Here is a 19,831-nt window from a genome sequence, read left to right as displayed (position 1 = left end):
TAGGAGACCTGGCTAGGACAGTCCCTAGGGGACAGGGATGGGGCCCCATCCAGTCTCCTTCCCTCACCTGGGCAAGGATGGGTCCCCCAGGGGGAGGGGTGAGGCTGTGATCCCCAGGGGACAGGCCCTGATCTCATCACCTGCAGCCTTCTCCCTCTGAAATACCTGCACCGGGCTGTTCCTTTAGGGAAGTGGCAGGCCTCATGTGACTCCTCCTCCTTGCATGATTACAGGGTGGGGCCTGATCACATCTCCTCTTCCCCCGGAATACCTGGGCGGAGGTCTCCTGGGAGGGTGGGGAAAAAGGCAGGGCCTCATCCTGACTGGTCCTCCTTTCCTGGGTGGGAAGCCCCAGGGGAGGGGTGAGGCCTGATCAGGACTCCTCCTCCACGCTGAAGCTGCCTTGGAGACAGCCAGGGACACTGAAGAAAGCAGGGGGTCAGGGGCAGCCCGCAGCGGGGATAGGGCACCCCCGACAGTCCTCCCACCGCCCCCTCCTCCTCCACCAGAATGTCCTCCAGCCCCAGGTGGAAGGGGTCCCCCAGGTCCCCCAGGTGGTCGCTGGGAAAGTGCAGGTCCAGAGGGGCATCTGAGGGTGGCGCTGGGGGCTGCAGATGGGGAGCATTCTGGGCAGGTCCCCCGCTACATGACACGTTGCTGTGCCCGGCCCGCCCTCCTCCCCAGTGTCCAGCCGCTCTGGCTTGAGGCTGTCAGAGGCTGAAGTCATGGCCAGGGAGAGCAGCCCTGGGCTGGGAGGTACCGGCAGACCACGAATCTGGGCCTGCAGTTCTAGCTCCTGAATTGGGAGCTGCAGGCTGCGGTTGGCCTGCTCCGGGGATCGGTGCCCGCTCTCCGCGTCTTTGGAGCCTGGTGCTCCTTCTGCAACGTGCGAACATAATCCGCAGAGGCCTTCAGGATGGTGCCTTTGTTCCAGTGCATCTCCAGGTCTGGACTTGGGTGAGAGTGCCCGGCCCCTTGATCCTATCGTTAATGTTGCGTCGCCTGCGACAATCAGGTTGTGATTGTCTTTCTTCTGTCGTTCCTTCAAAAGGGCCTTTGCCTCGGTCTCAGAGATCTCTCGTTTGACGTTGGGCAGCTCAGCTGGGCAGGAGTTACTGACGGGGATGGCTGGCGTGGCCACACCCGACTACTGCACACATCAAGCAGACGAGCCGACACAGGGAGTGTGCTGGCCCGCTGCAGCCCTGCAGTGCCTCCGGGCAGTCAGCTGAGCATCTCATCATTGTCACTGGACTCCAGGCTGACGATCTCATCAACGACATCATCAAGCTTCTCTGAAATGGACCCGCCCGGTGGTGAGCAGTGCCAGGGGCTGTTGGGAGCACTCCCTGTGGGGCAGGCAGCGGCTGGCACTCGCCGGCCCTGGCGGTGGGGTGAGGGCCTGAGAAGCCAGCTTGGGCCCAAGTGTGGTGGGCAGGTACTGTTTCACCCGCTGCCGGCGCGCCTGCTGTGGGTGGGAGCGCGTTGGGTTCTCCAGGTGGGTCTGCACCGTTAGCACCTCCCTGGGCACCTGAGCAGGTGGTGGACGGCCCAATGTGTGGCCCCCAGCAGAGACACCAACTACAGAGATGGCAGGAGAGGCAGGTGCAGGCCTGGGCAAGGAAGCCGCTGCAGCCTGTTCCCCACGCTCCCGCCTCCTGCGCCTGCGCCTGGGTGCGTGAGCTGCTGCCGCAGCAAGACCCTCGATGAAGACGACGACATGGCAGGGGGCCTGGAGCCCCCTTGAGTGTAGGGGTAGGGGTTGGCTTTTGAGCTCGTAGAAGCTGTCAGGATCAAGGACGTTTTCTAATTCCATATCAGCAACAGTCCCAGATTCCGGAAGCAAAGAGTTCAGGCTGAGCAGCTGGGCGAGTCGGCCGGCCTGCGCTCCTCCAACAGCACGGACGCGGCCCGCGCTTGCCTCTACCCCGTTCCCAGCTGGCTCGCCGCATGAGACATGACTCCCGGCCCCAAGAGAGCCCTCCCAGGCCGGTCAGACCTCCGCCCGGCCCCCCTAACAAAATAAGAGTCCCCTCCCCCCCAACCCCCCACCCTCCCCCGTCGCCACCACCTCCTCCCCGCTAAGCCATGGAACTAGTTCTGCGCAGGTGGGCGGAGTCGGGGAGATGGGATGGGCCGTGAGTCATCCCCGCCCTGAATGGACCGACACCCCACCTCAACCTAACCCGGGACGACAGCCCTCCTCCTCCTCGTCCTCTTCCCCTACCTCCCAATTAACTTCTTTCTATTTTTAGTAGAGACTGGCTCTGGCCCTTGCTCAGGCTGGTTTCAAACTGCTGACCTTGAGCGATCCTCCCAGAGTGCTAGGATTACAGGCGTGAGCTACTGCGCCCGGCCTCTCCCTTCTTTTTTGAGGCAGGGTGTCGCTCTGTGGCTCGGACTAGAGTGCATCATCATAGCTCACTGCAACCTGCAACTCCTGGGTTCAAGGGATCCTCCTGCCTCAGCCTCCCGAGTAGCTAGGATTACAGGTGTACACCACCACGCCTGGCTAATTTTTCTATTTTCTGTAGAGATAGGGTCTCGCTCTTGCTCATGTTAGAGCCGGTTTCCTTCGGCCCCAGGAACAGAGAGGCAGAATCGCTGAGGCTGCAAAGCACAGAGGAGTTTATTGGCTAGCTCGAGCTCGGGTCCAGGTCCCAGCACCAACGCAGCGGCCTCCCTACGAACCAGGACCCCGCCCTGGGGTGTAAGTCAAGCTTTTATACTTTTCTGCAAGTTATACACGCTGTGTACACCTTCCCCCCTCCCCCTTAGTCCATTGGTTCCTTTAAAAGTGGCTGATCCTGTCGGCTCCTGATTGGCTCCTTCAAAAGCCGCAAAGGTCATTTCAGGGAAGGGTGTTGTTGGTGTCACTTCGGGAAGTTGGGAAACCGAAACTTAGGCCTACTCCAGGAAGTGCAGCCTGTCATGGAGTCACTCCTGCTCTCATTCCTGTTTCACACTCAGACTGGTCTTGAACTCCTGACCTCTGGTGATCCTCCCACCTTGGTCCCCTAGAGTGCTGAGATTACAGGCATGAGCCACCGCGCCCGACCTCGGAGACCTCGGATCTCAATTCTTAAGTCGGCAAAGAACATCTGCTGCTTAGTTCTATTATAATATATAAAAGGCTGCATTTCTTACATCACAAAAAAGTTAGGCATTCTATATGCTCAAGTTAGCCTTTTAGTTAGTTCCCGACAAAATTTACTATTATCAAGATGCTTATATATCATTCCATTCACAAGCTGTCTAAAATAGCAACAAAGTTTACAAGAACATTGTGAATTAGGGGCAAAAAATATATATGTGTCTTTTTTCTATTTCCTCCCTCATTTGAAATTTGCAGTTTACTTAATAGCAATTGATGCAGAATATTCTTTGTCCTTAATTTTAAAAAGTAAAAAAGTAAACATTCAGGTTGACATATTTGGAGAGGAATACTTATGCTTTTGCATGGCAAAATAAATAGATACATATATTTCTTTTATTCAAGTAATTTTTTTAGCAACTGGCAGTGCAGCTTTCAGACTTATCCTGAAATTTGTACACACTGTTTGTGCAGGATAAATATGGAACTGTCGTGATTCCTATGGCACTTGAGCCCTGGTTAGACATCTTCCCTCCCCGCGCTGTGACACTGGCCGAGCGTGCAGTGCCAGCACATTCCTAGTCGGTCATCGCCTGGGGCCTTAAGTGTGGGTGAGTGTGCAGGGTAGATCTGAGCAGCTGAGGAAGGGGCAGGGAGAGGGAGATGGGTGTTGGCCATGCCTGGCATGTAGTAGATGCTCAGTGAAAATACACTCACTGAATTGAGGGTTTGAAAGTCTTTGGGGAGGGAGAAAGACAAGGACAAAGGTGAACATTCAGAACCCAGGATCAACTTAAAGGAGCAGAAAGGAGTGCAGAGAAGGCTTCTCTAAGCACCTGCCTGCTCCTCTGTCCTCTAGAAGTACTTTTCCGTCTTTCCGTCAGGGTTTCAGGGCATGCTCTTGGCTGTCCTTCCCCCTAACCAAGCCTTGGACAGAACACAGCTCCAGGGAGAGCTCAACAGCCTCCAGAAAAGACAACGGGGGAAGATGGGATTGTGGCAAGTCTCTCCTTGCTCACTGATGTGGAAAAGCAGCCATGAGAGATAAGCAGCTGAAAATGTTTAAGTCTGTGACTTAATAACCTAAGTCAGCTCCCCCCCCACCCACACATGCATAATCATCAGAACACCATGCACTCTGAAGACGTGAGTTTTGCATCTGTAATGCTATTATTATTATCATCAAGGGCATTCTAGGCCGGGCAAGGTGACTCATGCCTATAATCACAGCACTTTGGGAAGTCAAGGCAGGAGGATCACTTGAGTCCAGGAGTTCCAGACCAGCCTGAACAACATAGCGAGACCCCATCTCTACAAAAAAAGTAGAAAAATTACCCAGGTATGGTGGTACGCACCTGTAGTTCCAGCTACTTGGGAAGCTGAGGTAAGAGGATCACTTGAGCCCAGGAGTTTGAGGTTGCTGTGAGCTATAATCGTGCCATTGCACTCTAGCCTAGGCAAGAGAACAAGACCTTGTATCCAAAAAAAGAAAAATTTAAAAAAAGGTTTTCTCCTAAAACCTTTCTCTTATCAAATCAGCATTTGATCCAATCACACCGTCTGTGCTCAGATCACTGTCTGAGACTGAGATAAATTTTGGAGCATGGATCAAGGTCATGCTTCTTATTCACCCTATAGCACCTAAGTACAACACAAGCACCTTCTTGGGCAGATGACAGTTGTCCCCTGTGTATTTCCCCACATAGCACAAAGGAACACTGGTCAAACACAGTACTGTTGTGGGGTGGAAGTTGAAAAATCACAAGCAGTTTTCCTCCAGCTTTAATGGATTTTGTTTTCCCAAAGTCTCAAAGAAGATAACTGCTTCCTCTTTTGCTTCTCTCAAGTAACATTCCACCGGAGTCAAAGTTAAACTTCTAGAGGGGTCTAAAGACAACTAGTTAACTCAGGAGCTCAAGGCCAGCCCTGTGGAGTAGCACATTCCCTGTGGCACGTGTGGGGAATGTGCTACTCCACACACAATGGCCCTGTTCAAATTTTTATTTAAAAAAAATGCTTCCATACCTTTTCAATTTGTAACTTGAATAGAATTAGTTCAAGCAGAACTCATCCCTCCTGTGGACTCCATGTACTCCCAAAGGCCTCCGATTCCTGATAAATGTAAGACTTTGTTTTCACTATCATGCTGGCTTTGACAACCCAGAGAGCAGATGCCTGGCGTTGACTTTCGTGAAGAGCAAGACGTCCACGGGTGTCTCTGATGGCCGTGCCTCTTCTCTCCCAGCCGCCCCCTCGCTCCCACCTCTCTCCGCTGTGGTCTTGTGAGGTTGGCCCGTCACATCCCTAGGAAACAGCCCCAGGGCCCTGGTGGCTGCCGGTCAGCAGAGTGGGCTGGGTGCGTGTGCACCACCGCAGCACTCCCGAGTTCCAGGCCTGGCCCGGCGCGTCACAGTGCTGGTGTTTGGTGAATGACGAATTTCCTTGTGTCCTGGTTTCTGCAGAGCTGAGAGAACAGTATCTGCTGACTCCACTGTAGGATCCATTATCCCACCAGAGATCCCTGCTGGGCCTAATTATTCCCTTGCAGGTTTTTGTTCCTGTCTTTGACATCTGCAGACCAGAGCACCTGTGTATTTTCCAATGAGAAACGGAGCTACCACGCACATCTTTGCCTGTGAGCAGATTTGTAGAGGAAGTGACATTAGGGTGGAGAAGCTGGCTGGTGGGCACAGCTCAGAGGAGCTGGCGTCGCGGCGCGATGGTAGCCTCATTCGCTCCTCTCCACCAGCAATAGCCAAGCTTTGCTCAGGTTTTGCCCGATGCCAAGTCGTGTGATTCTAAACGTTTATCTGTATTAAAATTTAATCCTTGCAACCTCATGAGTTAGGTGCCATTACTGTCCCCATTTCACAAACAAGAAAGCTGAGGCACAAAGACAGTAGCTAACTTATCTATCTAAGGAACATGGTTGGCGATGCTAGGTCTGCCCGGGAACCCGAGCTCTCAGCTCTGTGCTCTCTCTCTAGGAAGAAGTCTGCAGCGTGGACCCCGTACTGGTCTCGTACTGGTCTCCCCTGCACCCTTGTCATGCACGTCCGTGCTGCTGGGCTGGCCACCTGGCACACAGCCTGTGCATTCCCACAGGATCCGGGCTCAGAAGGGCTTTACCCTTGGTTTAATGCTCTGCTATTGCATCGAACTTGAAATTCTTAATGCATTTATCGCTGAACGTGTGTTTTTTAAAGAAAAGTCCACTGGGATAATGGAGCCTGTGGTCGAACACAGCAGATGCATGCAAGGTGCGTGTCTGTTGTCCCTAGCCACCTGGTGGCCCCTGTGCACCACATCCCAGTGGACCACGGTGCATGGAGTTCAGTGAGGCTCAACTCGAATGACTGCAGAACGGGCTTTGAACGCAAAAAGAAGGAAGTGGTGTTGGAAGATACACAGATAGCCAAGGAACCCTTTCAGATCCTTTCTTAGTGCTGTTATGTCCCTGTGTTAGCCAACCCCAGAGTTCCTTTTCCTTTCAGTTTCTTCCTAACTCCTTGGTAAGCTGGAGGAAGAGAATGTTTGTAAAATGTACAAATATCAAGAAGCAAAACAAAAATAGCTGAGTTAGTTTGGGGCAGTGTTCCCACTGTTCTAGTAAGAACAAAATATAATACCCATAAATGTATGAGACTCGAAATACAAATTGCGTGATATCTGTGATCTGGCATGTGAGCTAAAGCTCATATTTTTGCATTTAGGAGTGGTACTGCACAACATAAAGATTATGGTCTTATTTTTGCCTTGATCTGTCATGGTCCCACAGTGACCTTGTGCAATGTCGAGGTTCTGTGATGTGGCTCACACTGCACAGGAGAACACAGGGCCTAGCTCGGAAGACCAGGCCGGATCCTAGGAACACAGGGCTGTGTGACAGCAGGGGCAGCTCTGGAGACAGGAGCAGCTTTTCTTTCTCATGACATTTTCTATACAAGATTATGAGCCCCATAAAGGTAAGTATCATGTTTTTTTCATCCCTGCTGTTCAGAGCACACTGTAGCCCCTAACGCCTGGCCGCAGCGATCCTTCTGCCTCATTCTCCCAAGTATCTGGGACTACAGGTGTGTGCCACCATGCCCAGCTCTTTCCGACCATTTATGTATGAAATTAATATAATTTACATTCAAAGGAAAAGGTCCCTAATAGAATAATGCAATTTCCTCTTGGCAGGAACATTTTACAGGAAAAGAAAAAAGGTTATTAGATGATAATCTCGCAACCAGATACAATCAGAAAAGGATTTTTTTATTATTATTATTTTTTTTGAGACTCTGTTGCCTGGGCTAGAGTGCCATGGTGTCAGCCTAGCTCACAGCAACCTCAAACTCCTAGGCTCAATCAATGCTTCTGCCTCAGCCTTCTGAGTAGCTGGGACTACAGGCATGTGCCACCATGCATGGCTAATTTTTTCTATGTATCTTAGTTGGCCAATTAATTTTCTTTCTATTTTTAGTAGAGACAAGGTCTCACTCTTGCTCAGGCTGGTTTCGAATGCCTAACCTCAAGCAATCCTGCCTCAGCCTCCCAGAGTGCTAGGATTACAGGTGTGAGCCACCGTGTCCAGCCAAAAAGGATGTTTGATTAAAGACCATCTTTGGGCCGGGTGTGGTGGCTCACGCCTATAATCCTAGCACTCTGGGAGGTGGAGGAGGGCAGATTGCTCGAGGTCAGGAGTTCGAAAACAGCCTGAGCAAGAGCGAGACCCCATCTCTACTATAAATATAAAGAAATTAATTGGCCAACTAATATAGCTAGAAAAAATTAGCTTGGCATGGTAGCTCATGCCTGTAGTCCCAGCTACTTGGGAGGCTGAGGCAGTAGGATTACTTGAGCTCAGGAGTTTGAGGTTGCTGTGAGCTAGGCTGACGCCATGGCACTCGCTCTAGCCTGGGCAACAAAGCAAGACTCTGTCTCAAAAAAAAAAACATAAAGATCATCTTTGTCCTGCTTGACTGTGTGGGTGAATAACAAGTTTCTCAGAACATCTTAATCCCATTGAAGTTTAACATTAAGTTGCTTTAATTTTTTAAAGTCAAGAATGTTAATTTCTTCCCATAAGAAGATTGGAGGCTGGATGCAGTGGCTCGGACCTGTAATGCCAGCACTTTGGGAGGCCAAGGCGGGAGGATTGCTTGAAGCCAGGAGTTTGAGGTCAGCCTGAGCAACATAGTGAGACACTGTCTCTACAAAAAACATTTTTTTTTTAACTTAGCCAGAGTTGGTGGCATGTAACTGTAGCCCCAGTTTCTCTGGAGGCTGAAGTAGGAAGATCTCTTGAGCCCAAGAGTTCAAGGTTGCAGTGAGCTATGATCATGCCCCTGCACTCTAGCCTGGGTGACAGAATGAGACTCCTATCTCAGAAAAAAAAAAGAAGATTGGGAATTATATCATACACAATTAGGTTCTGTCCTTAGATTAGGTTTGGAGTATACAAGGTCAGTCCATAAAATATCTAGCCATTGTTAATATTAATATAACAAGTACAGTTTGCACATAAATGTAACCTGGAAGCCAAGGAGAGTGGGCTGGGATGCACATGCGTGAACAGTGACAACTTCACTGTCCCAGTCAGTGGGGCGCTAGACACTGTTGAGTGAACAATGTGTACTGGGTGGCATTCAAAATGAGCGAGTAGAGCAACAAGTCTGCATCAAACTTGAACATTCCTCCGAGGAAGCTATTCGGATGATTCGGAGGGTTTTCAGGGACGATGCAACGAGAGCAGCCCAAATAAAACTGTGGCACAAACGCTTCAAAGATGGTGGAGATTCTGTTGAAGGTGATCCGCGTTCTGGAAGGCCTGCGACAAGCAGAACACCTGAGAATGCCGACTGTGTATGGTTGGGTTAAGAGACGCTGGGAGAACTGCCTGAGGTCCCACGGTGCCTACTTTGAAGGGGACTAAGGGGTCATTGTCCTGTGTACAATGTTTCTTATATCTTTTATCTTCAACAAACGCCTCTATTTTCCATGTTGCAAGGCTGGATACTTTCCAGACAGACCTGTTTGTCCTTTCACACCGAGAACACCACCCACGTGAGCTAGCGCTAAGTTAAAGATCATTCTACTAAGCATACCACAGCTGCTCCCCCAGGCCTGTAAGACAGGAGGCGGCGTGTGGCCACACTGCTCCAGAAAACAAGAGCCCCGTCCTCTGTGCAGCAGCGGAGCTCCTGGCCTGCTCTTCTCTCCACAAGCTACGTGTCCTGCCCACTCGAGGTTTCTCTCGTCTCCTGTAATTTCTTGCGTGTGGCTTGGTCTGCTGCAGTGATGGCTCCACTATGACCATTCGTGACATTGCAGCTCTGCTCCCTACAGAGAACCGGCTCCTTTCTCAGGACCTGCCTTCCAGAGCTTCCAGGAGAGAAAATCCAACTGGCCCAGTCTCTGCTCCCGGCCCGGTCAGCGTGGGAGGGGTGGGAGCTGCCAGCCCAGCCTCCCTGGAGAGGGGTCTGGATGGGAAGCAGTGACAGGGGGGTGTCACTCGGCCTTCATCCCACACGGGACTATGTGTGGGGGACGCCGAGCACATTTGCAGACACACGCTGGATACTTGGTAAAGACTCGTTTCTTAATCACCTTCTTCTCCTTCCCAAAAATTCATCAGTAGGTGAGGGAATCAGGTGGAGGGTCCTGTGCTCTGTAGGATAGGCAGGATCTGCAGGTCTGCGAGCCCAGGACACCAGGGAATAGTCACACTTCTCCTCCTTCACACTCAGAAGTGCCACCATTGTGTCAGAGATTTTCTTTTTACAGGAAAAGTGACAGAAAAATTATGGATGTGCAGAACTGCACCTTGATCTCAAGGGTCTAAACCATATCATTAACCGTAATCCAAATGCTCAAATATGTGGATTTAATAGCATGTGAGCAGTTTTGTGCCAATTTGTGAAAAAGGAAGCTTTTGTGATCCCAACAGAGACAATGGCTTTTAAAACCTAGCATGAAGGGTTTACAAAGATATCACATTTAATTCAGCCCTTGTCTAGGCATGTTTGCTTCAGGGCAATGTCTTTCCTTCCTCCCCTCCCCCTCAGCCCTTCCCCACCTTCCTTCTGTGTGGGACTCAGCACAGCCGTATGCTGAAGGACAAGGTGAGGCCTGTGGCCAGACCACCCCAGATGTACCCACTCTGGTCTGAGAGACAAGGTGGCAGCGGAAGGTCATGAAGGACAGTCCCGTCCTTCCACACGGATGGCAGCTCCTCACTCCGAGCCTGCAGTGAAACAGCCCTGCAAGTTCGGGACACCCTGACTTCGCCACGGTGGGGGCCAGTCTCTGGGAAGAAGGTGCCTGGTTTAGTCATTTCAAAATACTGACATTTCTACCCAGAGTACAGTAAACCACATATTGGCTTAGCATTTATTATTTCCCCAAAGTCAAAAACAGAATACTTCTTCCTCAGGTTTCTTAGCTGTGAGTGAACTACTATAATTTGCCATACGTCAAATTAACCGCTGACTGATCGGTCACTGTGAGTTAAGACTATATTGAAGTTATCTCCTTTGGGAATTCTGACTATTGTTTTTAATCATTTTCATGTCAGGAGGGAAGAAAGTCCTGAAGATGTATTTCGCTGTGTTTGTACTTATTAGATAGCTTCCTGTGTTACACCAGTGAGTCCTAGAAGAATTGAGATCAGGGAACTTCAAAGTGAAAAATTCTAACTAAAAAGTAGCACTTTCTCTTTCAGATTAGCCATAATTTTTCAAATAGTTTGACCAAATTATGGAAGATAGTGTTTATTCACTAGTTGTAATTAACATTTGTGTACTTACTGTGACCTCCCTGCCTCATGTATCAATTCTCATGTATTTTAGGAAGAAAAGCTTTTATCCAGCATTATTCTCTATGTTTTGTTTTCCTACTTTGAAGTGGCATCTGAAGCTATTCAGTCCTCTGAATTTGAAAATAATCTTTTCTTTGGAACTAAGGGCAGTGGTTCTCAAACTTAAGTGTGTATCAGTGACATGCAGAGGGTTAGTCTAAACACTGATAGCTGGGGCCATTCCCAGAGTTTCTGAGCCAGCAGGTCTGGGGAGAACTTGCATTTCTAAGCAAGATCTCAGGTGCTGCTGGTGGGTGGTCCAGGAACTCCACTTTGAGAACCACTGCTCTAGATGAAGAGGAGACAGCAGCTGAGTTGGCATGCCTTCCCCAACTCCCACCTCACTGCAGCCCCTTCCTGAGTCCCTTTCCCCTTCCAGGACTTGGCACACACTCCCCTCCCTGACAGCCCCCACCCCGCAGACCTCCACACTTTGCATACAGCTGGAGCACAGCCCGGCTCTCAGAAGTCACTGAGCTACTGGCACACAATGGGGCAAAGAAAGGAGCGGCTGTAGCCAAAGCCTCAGCATAAAGACTTAGCCTGCTGGCAAATGCTGGGGTCCCCATTGTCCAGGCACACTCTCTCACCTCCCCCTTCTTAATTTTTTATTGTAATTAACATAACTAAACTGGGAACTCACATCTTTGTCCTCATCTCAGCCACTCTAACCTGCAGGCTCTTTGGAAACATGGTAGAAAGAAACAATGGTCAAAGTGAGAAACCTCAGGACCTTGCACAAGATGGACGTCCAGAGAGCATTTTCTTTATCATTTTCAAATCAAAACACTCCCAGCCTCCTTACTGGAGGAAACAGGCATGTAACAGCTTAAACAGGCTCCTCACAGGAGCAGATGCTGTCTGCTGCGTTCTCAGCGTAGCGGGTGCATGGGGCAGGGCCGGCACCCTCATCATCAGTGGGATCAGATTAGCTTTCTGTCCTCCTGCAAGGTCACCAGCTGCAAATGCAAATTTGCAATGAGAAAGGGTTCCGTTTCCAATCTCTACCAGTCTGGGGGGGCGGGGGAGGGGTCAGTTACCTAGGTGACAGGCTGTGCTGTTTTCCTGGTGGGTAAATTCACAGGGAGAAGTGGAAGGGAAAAGATTAAAATGAGCCTGGGCCATGAACTAGCCCAATTCACTAGTGAAGGCTGACCTCCGGCCACCACTGAGAACTGCGGACCACGTTTCAGCCTGTTCTCTAACTTCCTAATCCCTTTTCCAATCATGCCATGGATTACAAATTTGATTGTTCACTGTTTATTTTTCAATTCATATTCATTAGCCAAAAAAAAAAAAAACCAGTAGTGCAATTTGTATTTTTCACAAGTGAGTTATACTGCTTCATAGCAATTAATGCTAAATTCTCAAGTTATAATAGGACAATGAAGCTTGTACGAGTATACAGACTTTTCTTTCCCTGTCTTAGAATTATAGAGAAGTACCAACTCTTGAATAACTCTGTAAGATTGTAGTTTAAATGTATCTATGTATCCATCCACGTGCCTCATTCCTTCCTTCCTTCTCTTCTCCTCTGTCTCTTCTCAGTCTTTGTCTCTTTCTCCAGTCCTGTCAACGTTAACAACCCAAAGCTCAGTTTGTGCTCCTTCTTTCCCCCAGGGCCTTGTCCCCAGAGTCCGTGCGACTGACCACTAAAACAGGATGGACAAATAAAGGAACAAATAAAGAAACGAACACAAACTAACTAGGGTCCAATTGGGTTTACCTTGAAATAGGTATGAATATGTTCCTGAAAATTGGTTCAATTCATTTAGCTCATCTACTTTAAAATACAGAAAGAGAGCTTGTTATTTAAAGCAACTTGGTAGTGAATCATTTTGTAAAGCAAGGAAATTACCGTCACTTTGTAATAATTACGATGAACCAACTTTATTTGGTGCAGATTTTCACAGAGGGATTTTTCTTAGAGTACATGTGTCTCATGGTATTCAAGAGACTCATTCATGAAGTCCTGTAGAATCTCAGGCGGCCAGAAGCCCAGGTCAGAGAGGCCACCTGAATGTGCAACAGGCATTTGGTAGGAAAGTTTGAGTTTTATTTTTGTTTTTGTTTTTAAGGCTCCTCTTTCCAGAAGTTAGTCTTGACTAGTATTAGGAAACTGCAAAACCGGCCTGCGGAGACAGCAGTCAGGTGGTGTCTCTGAGGGGAGGGAAGAGCTATTCAAAGCAGAGCATGATTAACCTTCAACAGAAGTGCTTATGAAGTGCTAAAACCAAACCTGGGTGGGAAATACCAAACAGGATGAAGAGTGGGGAAAGCACGGATGGATGAGCAGCCTTTCCGTGGAGCTGGGAGGGGACGTGCGCTCTCTCACTGGGTGTGGACTGTTCTGAGTTTCCTTCTCTGTGTAGCAGGGCAGGTGAGACCGGCCCACAGGGCTCTCTGGGACTCAGTGGCACTCCCATGTCGGGACATACCGCTCCAGTGAGGCTCTCAGAAACAGTCACAGCTGAACACGGGGCTCCTGTTCCAATCCAACGGTCACATGCTGTCCCTCTTTTGACACCTCAGTGTCAGCTTTGAAGAACTTCCAAATTGCCAATAATAAATCCTCGAAAGCCTCAATTTCTCCAAGAAGAGGTTTCCGGTCAGCAGGGAGGGTGGGGAGGAAGCTGGCCAGGCGCTGGGCTGTGCAGAGGGAGGACTCAGAGGCTCCTCACAGCAGACTCAGACCTGGCCACGCTGCAAGCTCGTCCTGGAGCCACCTGGCCCTGGGAACAGGCCTTTCTCTGGGCACCAAAGAGACAACTGGAAGACTCCTGTTAGAGTGGGAAACCGCAGTGCCACAGAACAAAGAGACAGAGTCACTGAGGCTGAAATCATCAAAAGGAGTTTTATTGACTAGCTCGAGCTAGGGTCCGAGTCTCAGAGCGCCAATCGCAGTGGCCTCTATTCCGACAAGGACCCCAGCTTGGGTTACGGGTATCCCTTAAAGTTTTCCCCCTCCCTCCTCCCGCAGTCTCCTTTAGCAGTTTATTTCATCTCTTTTCTGGTTGGTTCCTCTTACCAGCTGATTGGTTCTGGCATTAGGGCTTTCCCTCTGCGTTTTATTTCAGCATTTTACTGCAGAGTCATCCGGAGTTTGGCCCTCCCTCCCCCATCCCGTGGCTTTTTAACCTCTTATTAGGAAATGACCTGCGGTTGCCGCCTTTTGAGGCCCAGCACCCGCTGAAGCCTGCCATGGCTTCACTTAAGCTATATACTGTAAGCAAGCAAGCTGAGGGGACAGAAGCTAAGCTGTTAGCTCTGAGCTTTTCTTATAAGTTCCATTTCTTACTCTCCTAGCCTGCATGTCTCTGGACTCCCCAGACATAATCTCCTGTCCCCTCACAGTCTCATTTTCTAGACGGGAGGAAAAGGGGCTTCAGGAAATCCAGGGAATTTTCCAGATTCATAGTTAGTAAGGAAGGGGCAGACTTAGAACAAACATCTAAATCTGCTGGAGCTCAGGTCCTTTTGCAGGCGTGGTCAGTGGACACTGAGGACCACTCAGTCTCCAGTCGCCACTTCTCTCTCACAGACAGTCTGGGGAAGCCGAGTTTCCATCTGAGTGTGGTTATTAGTATCGGCATTGCGAGTGGTGAAGTTACATGAGAATAAGTCCTTCTTTAGTGTCCGGATCTGTGGGTCCCTAGACAACTGTCTGATCAATGGAAATTTCATCTTGAAGTCAGACTGGCGGCTGCTGCAGAAGCTGAGTCATCCAGGACCAGCCCTATGGGCTGCTGAGGGTAGTCCCCTCCCCGAGTCCCCTCTGCAGGTCTGTTGCCCTTCCTTTCCCCTCCCTCTGTGGAGCTGGCTCTCCTGGGACTCTCCCCTGAGAGCCTTTGGTGCAAAGTGGTTTACAAGCGGCTGTGAATCCATCCATGTTGTGTTCAAGCTCGTTTCTAGAGAAGCAATTGTGAGAGAAATTCCACGGGGTGCCATAGGAACCTTCCCTAGGACAAGCAGAAGCTACTCAGACAGTTTAAGAACAGCAAGATGCTGAAAATATAATAAAAAACTATTTGCAAATGGTATATAAAATCTCTCTGTTTTTTTCCTCTCCAATTTTAGAGTCCCTCTCTCTTTGCTCCCAGCTGGGCTCCTTATGAAGACACGAAGACCCAGTGGGGACCATCATTTCAGCTTAAAAGACATTCATTCTTGACTTTCCAATAAATCTGCTGTGAGGACAGAGTGATGCCTGATTTCTCTGCAGAGAAAATACATAGAGCTTTCTTATGACCTTCACCTGGGTATGAGCTTCACTCCCACAAGCAGCTGTGTCAAGAAAGAGAGAACAGAGCTGGGAGATTCCTTCCAGGACCACGAGGACACTGAATGGGGTCACTTCATGTCAGCTACTGGGAGGTCAGCTGGCTGGACCAACGCCCAAGGTCCCAGCAAACACACCCTGAATGCCTCCCTTGGCTGGTTGCTGGTTGCCATGGCAACACGACAGCCCACAAAGACAGGCAGGGTGGGGCCGAGCAGGAAAAGACCAGAAGGCTGAGCTGTTGCATGGGGGCATGGTGGGCCCGGGATTCCGGAAAGAGCTTCAAGTACTTGAGACACTTAATGGCACTTTTTTTTCTAATGAAGGAAAAATGATAAATGGTGATGATGAAGATAATTGCACCATGGTGGAGAAAAGGAAAGGAAATCTTAAAAACCTGGAAGGGACTAGCTTCATCCCATGAAGGCATGGGATAGTGAGAAAACAATGTCCAGCGGAGTTTACAGTCCTGTGGCAGGAGGAGAGGTAAAGCTGGAAAGGAACAACTGGTCTTTGAAACTGAGAAAAAAAGGAAATGCAAGAGTCTAGGAGGCGCCCTCCAAGGCAGCCTGGGGCAGTGAGTGACCTTGGAGATGACAAAGCCCAACTTGTGTTGGAAATGGAACCGCAGCAGCCGCCCTCTGCAGCCCGGGAGCCACCAACAGTTTGATATTCAGTGCTGCCGGATGGCTGGAGATTTTGCACTGCCTTGACTTAAAGTTTTCTTCCTTCCTATGAAATCAGACCTTTCTTGTAATGTGAAAATGGATTTAAGTGGCTGTTTCAAGCAGTCATCACAAGTCACATCAGACACATAATGCAAAAAAAGTGTGGGGCTGGTTTCTAGCAGGCGCAGCTTCTTGTTAAGGGTTCGGGCTCCAGCCCTCTGGAAATCTGCTCACCCTCTGAGGAGGGATGAGGCCTTCAGACACCAGCGGTGCGTAAGTGCCCTGGGCTGGCGCTGCGGGCGGGAGCACTCCTGCAACGGCCGGCCAGGAGCTGCAACACATTGTGACCTTAGTCAGAGGGACCACTGCTAAGAAGGGCTCTGGCCTTCCTGGCTGTCTTGCCTGGGTTAACTGAAAAGCCCTACGTCTTGAGTGACCAAGGCCAACATTAAACATTTCTCTATAAATTAATCTGAGTGGAGAGTGAACAGAACCAATGTTATTACTTCCAAAAGAGTGAAAACAATGCCAAGATTCTGTTTAGAGTCCAGTCGGGCTCATTTTATAGCAAATCATTAGCCGTATATGAACCTTCCTTGGAACGCCAATCAATCATGTAGATCACAATTTGAAGGAATGCCCCATTCTAGAACTTGCTTTCAAACACTTTCTTCAGAAGATGCTACAGAAAGTTGTCCAGTAAAACAAAAAGTCACATATTCTTTGGACTGAGTTTAACTTCTGCCTTTGCTTCCTGGAATTGATCCTAGTGATGGATCCTGATGATCCTGCTGCTCTCTCCCAACCCACAGCCCAGGAAAGCCCAGCCGCCACTGATGCTCATCTGATAGGAGTTTCTCCCTGAGGATCTGTCTGCTCTAAGACCTTGGTTAACACTTATATCTATATAAGAATACTTGAGGAGAATATCCAGTAAATGTAAAGAGCTCAAGGCAGACAACTCAATAAAAAGATGGGCGAAGGACGGGAAAAAACATTAAAACCAAAATGAAATACCACCATATACCCATCAGAATGGATAAAATGAAAAAGACGGGCAGTTTCAAGTTGTTAAGAAATTATATTAATATAATATAATTATTGTTAATAATTACATTCAATTATTTGAATATAACCCAATAACCCAAACATGTAATTATTTAAATAAACAATTTAAATATTTATTTTATTATCTGAATATTTGAAACATTTAGTTATTTGAATAATTATAATTATTTTTATTATAAAATAATAAATTATTTCAATAATATTAAATATCAGCAGTGCATTTATACACTGTAAATTGACACCAATATTGTGGGAAACTTATTTGTCAGTATATATTAAAGCTGAATATGTGACCAGATATCACCCAGAATTCTACTTCTAGGTATACCCAACAGAAATGCATACCTATGTCCACCAGAAGAAAGAACAAGTATGTTCACATCAGCCCCGAACTATGCAAGCTTCCATCTACATAGAACGGATACATTAATGGTTTATTCATACAATGAAACATAGTCGTGTGTGTCTTAATGATGGGGACATGTTCTGAGAACAGTGTTGTCGGGCGAGTTCATTGCTGTGCTGGCATCAGCGTGCGCTCACACAAGCCGGGGTGGCAGAGCCCACGTCACACCTCGGCTGTCGGCTGTGGCCTGTTGCTCTGAGGCGACACACCTATGCAGCATGTTACCGTGGCAATTGTATCACAAAGGTGAGTCTTTGTGTATCTAAACATAGAAAAGGTGAAAATACGGTATTATACTCTTGCGGGCCACTGTCGTATATGCAGTCCATTGCTGAATGAAACACCACTACGCGGCACATAACTGTCCTATACACAGAGGGTGAACATACCACAACTTCCTGCAACAACACGGATAAATCCCACAAACACGCGATGAGTGAAAGGAGCCGGCAGAGAAGAGCTCCTGTGTATGACTCATTCGTATAAAGCCAGTACCCAGCAAACCAGTCTATGGACTCAGAAGTTAGGAGCATGTGCAGGAGGGAGTGTCAGAGGTTTTGATACGACCCTTTCTTGTTCTGGGCATGGGGTAGTCCCTCGGGGAAAAATCTCTCAGCTGTACAACTCATGATCTGTGTTCTTTGCTTTATGTACGTTATACTGCAATAAAAGTTGCCAGAGCAAAACAGAACCAAACCAATCCCCACCCCCACAAGGAGGACCTGCACCCTGAGAAGCCCTGGCCCTGCAGGCCAGAGACCTCGGGACCCCTGGGAGCCACAGCTGCCTCCTGTTGATGGTCCGTCCCTACTGGAGAGGCCAGGAGAGGACCCCCCTTTTCTCATCAGCTCCTCTGTCTTACCTGTTGCTCCTGGGCACCCCCAAAGCATCTCCAAGCACTGTCTCCGCCTGACCCCAATTGCTCAGGAGAGAAATAGGAGCAAAGTTAGTATTCTTTTCTTACATTCAAAATCTAACTGTTATTTTGCCTATAATCACATAGCAGGGGAAATCATGCTTTGCTCTAGCAGGTGTTAGTTAGATCCTAGTTCTATGGTGTCACCAATTCTTACAAAATTCATCATAGCACCTGCTGGTTCTTCCTCTCTTTTTCTCCTTCTCAGAGAAGCTTTGACACTCCCAGCTGCTTTGTTTCTCCCAGGGTACCTGACGGTGCTGTGTCTCCTTCACACACCTTTTCCAGGCTCAGGGGGGACTGGGCCACTTTGTGGAAACTGCTCTTTGGCTACCACGGGCCTTTGGCTACCGTGATATATACCACGGTCGTAGGCATGATCTTTGAGTGTGGTCCATGATGAAAGTCTAAAAAGCAAATGCCAAATAGATTTAGTGAATAAAATACAGTTCTGTCTTCCTTGAAGGGCACCTAGAAAAGAAGCAAGCTGGCCGGGAGTGGTAGCTCATGCCTGTAATCCCAGCACTCTGGAAGGCTGAGGCGGGAGGATCACTCAAGGTCAGAAGTTCGAAACCAGCCTGAGCAAGAGCGAGACCCCGTCTCTACTAAAAACAGAAAGAAATTCATTGGCCAACTAAAAATATATAGAAAAAATTAGCCGGGCATGGTGGCACATGGCTGTAGTCTCAGCTACTTGGAAGGCTGAGGCAGGAGGATCATTTGAGCCCAGGAGTTTGAGGTTGCTGTGAGCTAGGCTGATACCTCGGCACTCCTCTAGCCCCGGGCAACAGAGTGAGACTCTGTCTCAAAAAAAAAAAAAAAAGGAAGCAAGCAATAGAATTATCTTTAAAATGATTATTACACACTGTCTACTTCTAATGCTTCTTTATACTTAAAAATCTTCAGCCTTCTATTTAGGAAAATTCCCTTGAGTTCCAACTGACTTTATTAGGTCTGTTTAAATTGCTGCTAAAATGTAGGGGATAATTTTTAAAATTTACATTCTTCTTCTAAATTATGCCATATATTCAAATGATATCTTTTAATTATGTATGCCTTTTGCACATAGTGGAAAACATTAAAATAATAAATATTCTAATTTAGAAATAATTGTACAATTTATAAATGTTCGTTTAACCGGCAGTATTTTTTATCAGTAGTGCCCTACCGCCTCTTAGTGGAAGATTTGCATTATTGCAGCAGCTCTTCAGAGAAGATTACAGCACCGAGATCTTTCGTTGTATTTGGACTCCATATACTTGCCCAAGAAATTCGAGGTGGCTCAGTGAATTAATACACACTATAAAAAAGGAAAAAAAAATGAAACTCAAGCTTACAGTGTACTCAACAACATCCCTTCACCAAAAGTAATAATGGATTTCCTAAAGTTGCTTCATGGAGGCATGGAAGCATGACACCAAAGCACAGTGAAGACAATCCCTGTAGTCAAAACCATGAATTTCTTTTCTTTTTTTCAGACAGTGTCTCTCTTTGTCACCTAGGATGGAGTTCAGTGGCATCATAGCTCACTGTAACATTGAACTCCTGGGCTGAACCGAT

The 19,831-nt window shown here is 48.2% G+C and overlaps 1 pseudogene; it reads right to left on the bottom strand.

The window, feature by feature from the left end:
• Positions 1 to 245: 245 nt before the first annotated feature.
• Positions 246 to 16,223, bottom strand: LOC142861610 (transcription factor E3 pseudogene; annotated as a pseudogene).
• Positions 16,224 to 19,831: the final 3,608 nt, after the last annotated feature.

Source organism: Microcebus murinus, chromosome 17 (assembly GCF_040939455.1).
Source record: "Microcebus murinus isolate Inina chromosome 17, M.murinus_Inina_mat1.0, whole genome shotgun sequence".
Lineage (NCBI taxonomy): Eukaryota > Metazoa > Chordata > Mammalia > Primates > Cheirogaleidae > Microcebus > Microcebus murinus.
This window is presented reverse-complemented; position numbering and strand designations above follow the sequence as displayed.